General features: G+C 40.1%; 1 pseudogene; it reads left to right on the forward strand.

Moving 5' to 3' along the window:
- Positions 1-11,025: 11,025 nt before the first annotated feature.
- On the forward strand, positions 11,026-12,660 carry LOC118549680 (importin subunit alpha-1 pseudogene; annotated as a pseudogene).
- Positions 12,661-13,468: the final 808 nt, after the last annotated feature.

A 13,468-nucleotide genomic window follows, 5' to 3' on the forward strand; every position in this document is an offset into this window, starting at 1 on the left:
CCATGGCCACACCCATTAAGGCCTGTGTCGGGAAGATGGGTTGGTGCAATCTGTGTGAGTTTGGCCTATGCGTCTGTGCACATAAGGATTGTTTATGTGGCTGGGACCTAGGAAATTTAATACACATGGAGAAGGGACAGAGGGAGTGTGAAATATATTTGTCTCTGATCTCTGGTAACTTTTAAAAACCAAATATCAGTAGATTATTCATTTTTTGTGAAATATGTGTTTGTACCAGTTCCAGGACCCCATTTGATTTTTAAAGATTTTATTTATTTATTTGAGAGAGAGAGAGAGAGTGAGCATACATGAGTGGGCGGAGGGGCAGAGGGAGAGAATCTTCAAGCAGACTCCCCACTGAGTGCAGAGCCCAGTGCAGGGCTTGATCTCAGCACCCATGAGATCAGGACCTGAGCCAAAACCAAGAGTTGGTTGCTTAACTGACTGAGCCACTCAGGTGCCCCTCCAGGACTCCATTTTAAATAGAAACTTTTAGGGTTCTAGAGTAACATAAAAAGGTCATGCATGGATCTGACTTGCTGCATCTTAGGCTTTATTGACCTTTGATATGTGGGACATGTCATGGGAGTCAAAACAGAGAGTTGAGAGAATCAGCCAGACCACTGCTTAGCTCCTGGTTCTCCACTTCTTACTGTTTACCACCAGGTTCCCTCCATATATGTGAATATGGAGGTGATATTCCCTATCTCCTATGGGTCTTAAGAGGATTAAATGAAATTATGTAAAGCACATAGCAGAGTAATTGATATTTCAACAAATTTGTTCCTGTGATTACATTCTAAACGAGGCTTACATAAAAGAGAATGAGATTGCCTCTTCCCATTGTGCCCTTTCTCAGAGCCCTCCTGGTTTCAACCTCTTCCCATTGCCAGGACTAGGGGTTTAAACTGGGAGGAGCTGGAGTGCCACTAGGATCCTTGCCTCTAATGCAGAGATATTTATTGTGTCCAGTGTCTTTTTCTGTGAGCTCTTGGCCTTCAGGTTGATGTTGATACAAGTGGTATTGCTTTGAGGCTACCTCTTCTGAAAAGAGTCTACTATTGGAGGATAAGACACAAAAGCTGTGTAGATTCTTCATATGTTACAAGGGAAAGATGAGAAATAGTCTAAAACAACAAGCATGCAGGTCTAAATGCAGTAACATTCAGAATTATATAAGCACAGGAGTGACATCAGCAAGATCGCAGAACAGAAGTTTCCTGGTTCTAGTTCCTTCACAAAAATATGGATGAGTGACTATTTACAAACAAGAATGCCTTTGTAGAAAGCCCCAGAACCCCAGGAGTGAGGCTGAGACACTGAGAAAACTGCATTAAAATACAAGAAGAGCAGTTTCACTTTGACAAGCCACCGCCCCCGTACCAGGCAAGCACAGAACCACACTGAAAGGGTTTTCCTGGGTCTACAGTTTCTCCAGTGGGGAAAAGAAAGCCTGAGACAGACATCAGTTTCTCCAGTGTTCTGGAACACTTACAGGAAACACTGGGGGACTTGGCAGGGCTAGACCACCTGGGGTCAACTGGGAACAAAGAAGGGGGTGAGACTCACAGAGACCAGTGCTAAAATCTTGGTGGTGGCACCACCTCCTTACCTGGGACTTCAGCTGACCAGAGAGCGCAGCCAGCAGCTCTGCCCAGGTATGGTGCCAAGCTAGTCACCCCATCTGACTATGGAGCATGGCCAGTTGTTCTGTCTGTCTGAGGTTCTCAACCAGCATGTGCCCCCAGCTGAGCAGAGAGACAAGCCAGCAGCCCTGAAGAACTGTCACACTCAGCTTGTGGTCCCACCCAACCAGTGATGATTATGGGACCTCGCCTGTGACCCATCCAATCACAGTCCAGCCAGTGCCATTGTCTAGCTGGGGAGCACAGCCTGCAGCCCCTGGCAAGGGCAACTGCAGAGCACAGACAGCAACTCCACCTGATTACAGAGCCTAGCCTGTGACCCCATGTGATTGCAGTGCTCAGTCAGGGAGCTCAGCCTACAGCCCCACCCAACCAGGGAGCCCAGCCAGCACCGCTACCCACCTGTGAAGCCCAGCCAGCAGACCTGCCCAACTGTAGAATCCAGCCAGTCGTCTCACTTATCCTCAAGCCTGGGCAGTGGCCCTGCCCAACAGAGACCCCTGTCATAAGCCCTGCCTGCCTGTGGATGTTACCAATGGCCTCTTCAGAACCCGAGGCTGAGTGACTGGTGAAGGTCTTTCCCTGCCTAAGACTAGAAGAGCTGACCACTTCTTCAAATGTACAGACACCAAATTGTGAATAATCAGAGAAACAAAAAGCTACCAAAGGAAACTAATAAAGTTCCAATAAATGACCCCAAAGAAATGAATATGCATGAATTGACTGAAAAAGAATTCAGAAAAAATCCTCTTAAAGAAGTTTAGTGAACCACAAAATAATACACAGAACTAAACAAAATTAGAAAAACAACACATGAACAAATAAAATTCAACAAAAAAAATAGAAACCATAAAAAACCCCAAACAGAAATTCTAGAGCTGAAGAATACCACTGAATTGAAAAATTCAGTAGAGAACTTCAACAACAGACTTGATCAAGCAGAAGAAAGAATCAATGAAATCGAAGGCAAATCATTTGAAATTATCTGGTCAGAGAAGCAAAAAAGGAAAAAAAAAAGGGGAGAAAAAAGAAAAAGACTGAAGAAAGCCTATTGGACTTATGGTAAATTGTGCAGTGAAACAATTTATGCATTATGGGAGTTCCAGAAGGAGAAGAGAGAGGGAAAGGGGAAGAAAGTCTATTTAGAAAAATAATGGCTGAAACTCCCTAAATTTGGGGAGAGATATGGACATGCAGATACATGAGACACAAAGGACCCCAAACATATTGAACCCAAAAAGGACCTCATTAAGACATGCTGTAATTAAAATGGAAAATATCAAAGACAGATTTTTAAAAGCAGTAGAAAAGAGACTTGTCACAGGGGAAACCCTATCTTATCACAGAGACTTGTCATAAGGGAAACCCTGAAAGACAATCAGTGGATTTCTATCTATCATCTATCTATCATCTATCTATCTATCTATCTATCTATCTATCTATCTATCTATCATCTATCTATCATCTATCTATCTATCTATCTATCTATCATCATTTATTTATTTATTTGACAGAGAGAGACAGCTAGAGAGGGAACACAAGCAGGGGGAGAATCAGAGGGAGAAGCAGGCTTCCGGCCGAGCAGGGAGCCCAATGCAGGGCTCAATCCCAGGACCCTGGGATCATGACCTGAGCTGAAGGCAGATGCTTAATGAGTGAGCCACCCAGGTGCCCCAATCAGTGGATTTCTCAGGAGAAAACTTGTAGGCCAGGAGAGAGTGGGATGATATATTCAAAGTTTTGAAAGAAAAAACTGCCAATTCAAAATACTGTACTTGGCAAAGCTGTCATTCATAAATGAAGGAGAGAGAAAAGATTTTTCCAAATACACCAAAGATGAGGGGATTTATCAACACTAGACCTGCCCTACAAGAAATTGTAAAGGGAGTTCTTTAAGCTGAAATGAAAGGATGCCAATAACAACATTATAACAAATGAATGTATAAAACTCACTAGTGAAGGTAAATATATTGTCAAATTTAGACTTCCCTAAGTATTGTAATGATGGTACATGAATCACTCTTAACTATAGCATAAAAGTTAAAAGAACATATTAAAAATAATTATAACTATAATAATTTGCTAATGGATACATAGTATAAAAAGAAGTAAATTATGACATCAAAAACATAACACATGGGGGGAGAAAAGGGTGGAGTTTTTGTATGTGATTGAACTTAAGTTATCAGCTTAAAATAGACTACTATAACTACAAGATTTTTTAAAAAAAGATTTATTTAACTTGAGGCAGAGGGAGAGGATCTCAGGCAGACTCTGCACTAAGTGTGGAGCACCACGTGGGGTTCGACTTCATGACCCTGAGATCATGACCTTAGCCAAAAATCAAGAGTCAGACACTTAACCAACTGAGACATCCAGGTGCCCCATAAGATGTTTAATGTAAGCCTCATGGTAATCACAAAGGAAATCCTGTAGTAGATACAGAAAAGATAAAGAGAAAGGAATCAAAGCATACCATCACAGAAAGTCAAAATCACAGAGGACTACAGTAAGAAATGAACAAGGGAACAAAGTAACTATAAAAGTCAGAAAACAGGGGCATCTGGGTGGCTCAGTCGGTTAAGCATCTGTCTTTGGCTCAGTTCATGATCCCAGGGACCTGGGATCCAGCCCTGCAGCGGGCTCCCTCCTCAGTGGGGAGTCTGCTTCTCCCCCTCCTTCCCACTCATGCTCTCTCACTATCTCTGTGTCTCTCAAATAAATATTTTTTAAAAAAAGTCAGAAAATGAGCACTGGGTGTTATATGCAACTAATGAATCATTGAACACTACAATAAAAATTTATGATGTACTATATGCTGGCTAACTGAACATAATAAAAAAATTGGCAATGGTGAGTCTTCACCTATCAATAATTAAGTGTAAATGAATTAAATTCCCCAATCAAAAGGCATACAGCAACTGAATGGATTAAAGAAAAAGATCTAACTCTATGTTACCACTAAGAGACTCGCTTTAATTTTAAGGACATACATAGGCTGAAAGTAGAGATATTCCATGCAAATGGTAACCACAGGGTGGCTATGTTTCTATCAGAAAAAATAGACTGTAAGTCAAAAACTGTCACAAGGGACAAAGGAGGTCATTACGTAATGACAATAGGGCCAATTCTTCAAGAGAATATAATAATTTAAATATTTATATACCTAACATCAGAGCACCTTTATATATAAAGCAAATATTAATAGAACTGAAAGGAGAAACAGCAACACAATAAGAATAGAGGACTTTAACACCCTACTGTCAACAGTGGGTAGACAACTGAGACAGAAAATCAACAGAGAAACGGTGATCTTGAAAAACACTATAGACCAAATGGACCTAACAGACATACACAGAACATTCCATCCAATGGTAGCAAAATACACATACTTTTCAAATGCACACGGAATATTCTTTAGGATAGATCATATTTTAGGCCACAAAAAAGTCTTAACAAATTCAAGACTGAAATTATATCAAGTATCTTTTCTGACCACACTAGGCTGAAACCAGAAATCAATAGCAGAAATAGCCAAATTCACAAATAGTTGAAAACTAATACACTCCTGAGCAACCAATGGATCAAAAAGGAATAAGAAAGTATCTTGAGACAAATGAAAATGGAAACCCAACATACCCAAATTTATGGGATGTAGCAGAAGTAGTTCTATGAGGACAGTTTATAGTGATGAATGCCTATATTAAGAAATAATAAAGATCTCAAATAAACCACCAAACTTTACACCTCAAGGAACTAGAGAAAGAAGAATAAGCTAAGCCCAAAGTTAACAGAAGGAAGGAAATTAGAAAGATTAGAGTAGAAATAATGAAAGAGAGAGTAGAAAAGCAATAGAAAAGATCAACGAAACTTAGAGTTGTTTTTTTAATATTTTATTTATTTATTTATTTATTTATTTATTTAGGATGAAGCAAAATTTTTATTTTATCTTAAGGCTACAGTGTTTATTTATTTATTTATTAAATTTTATTTTATTATATTAGTCACCATACAATACATCATTAGTTTTTGATGTAGTGATCCGCGATTCATTGTTTTCGTATAACACCCAGTACTCCATGCAGTACGTGCCCTCCTTAATACCCATCACTGGGCTAACCTACCCCACCACCCCTCTAAAACCCTCAGTTTGTTTCTCAGAGTCCATAGTCTTTCATGGTTCATCTCTCCCTCCAGTCTCCCCCCCTTCATTTTTCCCTTCCTTCTCCTAATGTTCTCCATGCTATTCCTTATGTTCCACAAATAAGTGAAACCATATGATAATTGACTTTCTCTGCTTGACTTATTTCACTTAGCATAATCTCCTCCAGTCCCATCCATGTTGATGTAAAAGTTGGGTATTCATCCTTTCTGATGGCTGAGTAATATTCCATTGTATATATGGACCCCATCTTCTTTATCCATTCATCTGTTGAAGGGCATCTCAGCTCCTTCCACAGTTTGGCTATTGTGGACATTGCTACTATGAACATTGGGGTGCATATGGCCCTTTTCATGACATCTGTGTCTTTGGGGTAAATACCCAGTAGTGCAATTGCTGGGTCATAGGGTAGCTCTATTTTTAAATTTTTGAGGCACCTCCACACTGTTTTCCAAACAGTTGCATTCCCACCAACAGTGTAAGAGGGTTCCCCTTTCTCCACAACCTCTCCAACATTTGTTGTTTCTTGCCTTGTCAATTTTTGCCATTCTGACTGGTGTAAGGTGGTATCTCAATGTGGTTTTGATTTGAATTTCCCTGATGGCTAATGATGATGAACATTTTTTCATGTGTCTGTTAGCCATTTGTATGTCTTCTTCAGAGAAGTGTCTGTTCATGTCTTCTGCCCATTTTTTTTTATTATGTTATGTTATCACCATACATTACATCATTATTTTTGATGTAGTGTTCCATGATTCATTGTTTGCATATAACACCCAGTGCTCCATGCAGTACATGCCCTCTTTAATACCCATCACCAGGCTAACCCATCCCCCCCCCACCCTCCCCTCTAGAACCCTCGGTTTGTTTCTCAAGAGTCTATAGTCTTTCATGGTTCGTCTCCCCCTCCAATTTCCCCTCCTTCATTTTCCCCTTCCTGCTATCTTCTTCTTCTTCTTTTTTTTTTTTTTTAACATATAATATATTATTTGTTTCAGAGGTACAGGTCTGTGATTCAACAGTCTTACACAATTCACAGCACTCACCATAGCACATACCCTCCCCAATGTCTATCACCCAGCCACCCCATCCCTCCCACCCCCCACCACTCCAGCAAATACTTAGTTTGTTTCCTGAGATTAAGAATTCCTCATATCAGTGAGGTCATATGATACATGTCTTTCTCTGATTGACTTATTTCGCTCAGCATAATACCCTCCAGTTCCATCCATGTCGTTGCAAATGGCAAGATTTCATTCCTTTTGATGGCTGCATAATATTCCATTGTATATATATGCCACATCTTTATCCATTCGTCTGTCGATGGACATCTTGGCTCTTTCCATAGTTTGGCTATTGTGGACATTGCTGCTGTAAACATTGGGGTGCATGTACCCCTTCGGATCCCTACATTTGTATATTTGTAGTAAATACCCAGTAGTGCAATTGCTGGGTCATAAGGTAGCTCTATTTTCAACTTTTTGAGGAACCTCCATACTGTTTTCCAGAGTGGCTGCACCAGCTTGCATTCCCACCAACAGTGTAGGAGAGTTCCCCTTTCTCTGCATCCTTGCCAACAGCTGTCGTTTCCTGACTTGTTAATTTTAGCCATTCTGACTGGTGTGAGGAGGTGATATCTCATTGAAGTTTTGATTTGGATTTCCCTGATGCCGAGCGATGTTGAGCACTTTTTCATGTGTCTGTTGGCCATTTGGATATCTTCTTTAGAAAAATGTCTGTTCATGTCTTCTGCCCATTTCTTGATTGGATCATTTGTTCTTTGGGTGTTGAGTTTAATAAGTTCTTTATAGATTTTGGATACTAGCCCTTTATTTGATATGTCATTTGCAAATATCTTCTTCCATTCTGTCGGTTGTCTTTTGGTTTTGTTGACTGTTTCTTTTGCTGTGCAAAAGCTTTTTCTTTTTTTTTAACTTTTTATTGTTATGTTAATCACCATACATTACAACATTAGTTTTTGATGTAGTGTTCCATGATTCATTGTTTGTGCATAACACCCAATGCTCCATGCAGAATGTGCCCTCTTTAATACCCATCACAAGGCTAACCCATCCTCCCACCCTCCTCCCCTCTAGAACCCTCAGTTTGTTTTTCAGAGTCCATCGTCTCTCATGGTTCGTCTCCCCCTCCGATTTCCCCCCCTTCATTCTTCCCCTCCTGCTATCTTCTTCTTCTTCTTTTTTTTTTTCTTAACATATATTGCATTATTTGCTTCAGAGGTACAGATCTGTGATTCAAAAGCTTTTTGTCTTTATGAAGTCCCAATAGTTCATTTTTGCCCTCCCTTCCCTTGCCTTTGGCGATGTTTCTAGGAAGAAGTTGCTGTGGCTGAGGTCGAAGAGGTCGGCTCTGTTCTCCTGTAGGATTTTGATGGACTCCTGTCTCACATTTAGGTCTTTCAACCATTTTGAGTCTATTTTTGTGTGTGGTGTAAGGAAATGGTCCAGTTTCATTCTTCTGCATGTGGCTGTCCAATATTCCCAACACCATTTGTTGAAGAGACTGTCTTTTTTCCATTGGACATTCTTTCCTGCTTTGTTGAAGATTAGTTGACCATAGAGTTGAGGGTCCATTTCTGGGTTCTCTATTCTGTTCCATTGATCTATGTGTCTGTTTTTGTGCCAGTACCATACTGTCTTGATGATGACAGCTTTGTAATAGAGCTCAAAGTCCAGAATTGTGATGACACCAGCTTTGCTTTTCTTTTCCAACATTCCTCTGGCTATTCGGGATCTTTTCTAGTTCCATACAAATTTTAGGATTATTTGCTTCATTTCTTTGAAAAAAGTTGATGGTATTTTGATGGGGATTGCATTGAATGTGTAGATTGCTCTAGGTAGCATAGACATTTTAACAATGTTTATTCTTCCAATCCATGAGCATGGAATGTTTTCCCATCTTTTTGTGTCTTCTTCAATTTCTTTCATGAGTGTTCTGTAGTTCCTAGAGTATAGATCCTTTACCTCTTTGGTTAGGTTTATTCCAAGGTATCTTATGGTTTTTGGTCTATTGTAAATGGAATTGTTTCTCTAATTTCTCTTTGTACATTTGCATTGTTAGTGTATAAGAAAGCAACGGATTTCTGTGCATTGATTTTGTATCCTGCTGCATTACTGAATTGCTGTATGAGTTCTAGTAATTTGGGGGTGGAGTCTTTTGGGTTTTCCACATAACGTATCATGTCATCTGCAAAGACAGAGAGTTTGACTTCTTCTTTGCCAATTTGAATACCTTTTATTTCTTTTTGTTGTCTGATTGCTGTTGCTAGGACTTCTAGTACTATGTTGAACAATAGTGGTGAGAGTGGGCACCCTTGACGTATTCCTGATCTTAAGGGAAAGGCTCTCAGCTTTTCCCCATTGAGGATGATATTTGCTGTGGGTTTTTCATAGATGGATTTTATGAACTTCAGGAATGTTCCCTCTATCCCTATACTTGAAGAGTTTTAATCAGGAAAGGATGTTGTATTTTGTCGAATGCTTTTTCTGCATCAATTGAGAGGACCTTATGGTTCTTCTCTCTCCTCTTATTAATGTATTGTATCACATTGATTGATTTGCGAATGTTGAACCACCCTTGCATCCCGGGGATAAATCCCACTTGGTCATGGTGGATGATCCTTTTAATGTATTGTTGGATCCTATTAGCTAGGATTTTGTTGAGGATTTTGGAATCCATAATTATCAGGGATTTCAGTCTGAAATTCTCCTTTTTGATGGGGTCTTTGCCTGGTTTGGGGACTAAGGTAATGCTGGTCTCATCAAATGAGTCTGGAAGCTTTCCTTCTGTTTCTATTCTTTGAAACAGCTTCAGGAGAATAGGTATTATTTCTTCTTTGAATGTTTGGTAGAATTCCCCAGGGAATCCATCAGGCCCCGGACTCTTGTGTTTTGGGAGGTTTTTGATGACTGCTTCAGTCTTGTTACTGGTTATTGGCCTATTCAGGTTGTCAATTTCTTCCTGTTTCAGTCTTGGCAGTTTATAGGTTTCCAGGAAGGCCTCCATTTCATCCAGATTGCTCAGTTTATTGGCATATAGTTGTTGATAATAATTTCTACTAATTGTTCCTATTTCCTTGGTGTTAGTCGTGATCTCTCCCCTTTCATTCATAATTTTATTAATTTGGGTCCTTTCTCTTTTCTTTTGGATAAGTCTGGCCAGTGGTTTATTGATCTTATTAATTCTTTCAAAGAACCAGCTTCTAGTTTCGTTGATCTGTTCTACTGTGTTTCTGGTTTCTAATTCATTGATCTCTGCTCTAATCTTAATTATTTCTCTTCTTATGAGTGGCTTAGGCATCATTTGTTGCTTTTTCTCTAGTTCTTTAAGGTGTAGAGTTAGTTGGTGAATTCGGGATTTTTCTATTTTTTTGAGTGAGGCTTGGATGGCTATGTATTTCCCCCTTAGGACCACCTTTGCAGTATCCCATAGGTTTTGGACCGATGTGTTTTTGTTCTCATTGGTTTCCATGAATTGTTTAAGTTCTTCTTTGATTTCCTGGTTGACCCAAACATTCTTGAGCAGAGTGGTCTTTAGCTTCCAAGTGTTTGAATTTCTGCCAAATTTTTTCTTGTGATTGAGTTCCAGTTTTAAAGCATATGGTCTGAGAAGATCCAGGGAATTATCTCAATCTTTTGGTATCGGTTGAGACCTGATTTGTGACCCAGTCTGTGGTCTATTCTGGAGAAAGTTCCATGTGTACTCAAGAAGAATGAGTATTCTCTTGTTTTAGGGTGGAATGTTCTGTATATATCTATGAGGTCCATCTGGTCCAGTATGTCATTCAAAGCTCTTGTTTCTTTGTTGATTTTCTGTTTGATGATCTGTCTATTGCTGAGAGTGGAGTATTGAGGTCTCCTCCAATTAAGGTATTGTTATCAATATGACTATTTTGGTTAACAGTTGGCGTATGTAGTTGGCTGCTTCCATGTTGGGGGCAGCCAACTACATAATATTTACAATTGTTAGATCTTCTTGTTGGATAGACTCTTTAAAAATGATATAGTGTTCTTTTGTGTCTCTAACTACAGTCTTTAGTTTAAAATCTAATTTGTCTGATATAATAATTGCTACCCCTGACTGGGAAATTTAAATCGTGCCAGCCAGCTGCACGAGCCACACCGTCTTTGGGGTGATCTGTGGTGGACATTTTGAGGGCAGCTGACCCACAGCCTGCGTGCCCTGGACTGCCTCCTGTGGAAGCCTGAGCCGGCCGTGTAGCTTTCTCCCTTTGTCTCATAACCATGTCCACCAACGAGAATGCTAATTCACCAGCTGCCCACCTTAACAGATTCAAGAACAAGGGGAAAGAGTACAGAAATGAGGCGGCGCTGAATAGAAGTTAATGTGGAGCTGAAGAAAGCTAAGAAGGATGACCAGATGCTGAAAAGGAGAAACGTAAGCTTGTTTCCTGATGATGCTACCTCTCCACTACAGGAAAACCGCAACAACCAGGGCACTGTAAATTGGTCTGTTGATGACATTGTCAAAGGCTTAAATAGCAACAATTTGGAAAGCCAACTCCAGGCTACTCAAGCTGCTAGGAAACTGCTTTCTAGGGAAAAACAGCCCCCCATAGACAACATAATCCGGGGTGGTTTGATTCCAAAATTTGTGTTCTTCTTGGGCAGAACTGATTGTAGTCCCATTCAGTTTGAATCTGCTTGGGCTCTCACTAACATTGCTTTTGGGACGTCAGAACAGACCAAGGCTGTGGTAGATGGAGGTGTTATCCCAGCATTCATTTCTCTGTTGGCATCTTCCCATGCCCACATCAGTGAACAAGCTGTATGGGCTCTAGGAAACATTGCAGGTGATCATTCAGTTTTTTGAGACTTGGTTATCAAGTATGGTGCAGTTGACCCACTATTGGCTCTCCTTGTAGTTCCTGATATGTCATCTTTAGCATGTGATTATTTACGTAACCTTACTTGGACAGTTTCAAACCTTTGTCACAACAAGAATTCTGCACCCCCATTAGATGCTGTTGAGCAGATTCTTCCTACCTTAGTTCGTCTCCTGCATCATGATGATCCAGAGGTATTGGCAGATACCTGCTGGGCCATTTCCTACCTTACAGATGGTCCAAATGAACGGATTGAAATGGTTGTGAAAACAGGAGTTGTGCCCCAGATTGTGAAGCTTCTAGGAGCTACTGAATTGCCCATTGTGACTCCTGCACTAAGAGCCATAGGAAATATTATCACTGGGACAGATGAACAGACTCAGGTTGTAATAGATGCAGGAGCACTTGCTGTTTTTCCCAGCCTCCTAATGAACCCCTAAACTAATATTCAGAAGAAAGCTATGTGGACAATGTCAAACATCACAGCTGGTCACCAGGACCAGATACAGCAAGTTGTGAATCATGGATTAGTCCCATTCCTCATTGGTGTTCTCTCTAAGGCAGACTTTAAGACACAAAAGGAAGCTGTCTGGGCTGTGACCAACTATACAAGTGGTGGGACAGTTGAACAGATTGTATACCTCATTCATTGTGGCATAATAGAACCATTGATGAACCTCTTAACTGCAAAAGATACCAAAATTATTCTGGTTATTCTGGATGCCATTTCAAACATCTTTCAGGCTGCTGAGAAACTAGGTGAAACTGAGAAACTTAGTATAATGATTGAAGAATGTGGAGATTTGGACAAAATTGAAGCTCTACAAAACCATGAAAATGAGTCTGTGTATAAAGCTTCATTAAACTTGATTGAGAAGTATTTCTCTGTAGAGGAAAAGGAAGATCAGAATGTTGTGCCATAAACTATCTCTGAAGGCTATACGTTCCAAGTTCAGGATGGCACTCCTGGGACTTTTAACTTTTAGATTGTACACCTGAGGCAGAAAGTTGTTTGTTGTGTACTCTTTTGGGTAGAAGTTTGTCTTACTGTTTCTCTACTAAGAACTCTTTTTAAATGTGTTTTGTTATTTTAGCACCTTTTACAATGAAACTCTACTTGACCAGTTCCAAACTACAACCTGTATGAAGCTCCTCCTCTCAGTGGGTTTCTTATTTCTATGTGGAATCTCCTCTCTTGCAGTGTCCTGTAAGTAAAGATTAAATTCCACTCTTTTCTTTACTTCAAAAAAAAAAAATTGCTACCCCAGCTTTCTTTTGAGGTCAGCTGGCATGGAAGATGGATTTCCATGCCCTCACTTTCAGTCTGGATGTATCTTTAGGTTCAAAATGAGTCTCTTGTAGACAACATATAGATGGGTCCTGTCTTTTTATCCAGTCTGCAACCCTGTGCATTTTATGGGAGCATTTAGGCCGTTCACGTTGAGAGTGATTATTGAAAGATATGAATTTATTGTCATCATGTTGCCTGTGAAGACCTTGTTTTTTCTTGAAAAAGACCTTTTCTTTTTCCTATAAATTTCTTTTCTATATCACTCTTGGGGTCTTTCTCCTTTTATAGAACCCCCCTTAATATTTCTTGCAGGGCTGGCTTAGTGGTCACATATTCTTTCAGTTTCTGCCAGTCTTGGAAGCTCTGCATCTCTCCATCCATTCTAAATGACAGCCTTGCTGGATAAAGTATTCTTGGCTGCATGTTCTTCTTGTTTAGTACCCTGAATATGTCTTGCCAGGCCTTTCTGGCTTGCCAGGTCTCTGTGGATAGGTCTGACATTA

The sequence above is a fragment of the Halichoerus grypus genome, chromosome 2 (genome assembly GCF_964656455.1).
Source record: "Halichoerus grypus chromosome 2, mHalGry1.hap1.1, whole genome shotgun sequence".
Lineage (NCBI taxonomy): Eukaryota > Metazoa > Chordata > Mammalia > Carnivora > Phocidae > Halichoerus > Halichoerus grypus.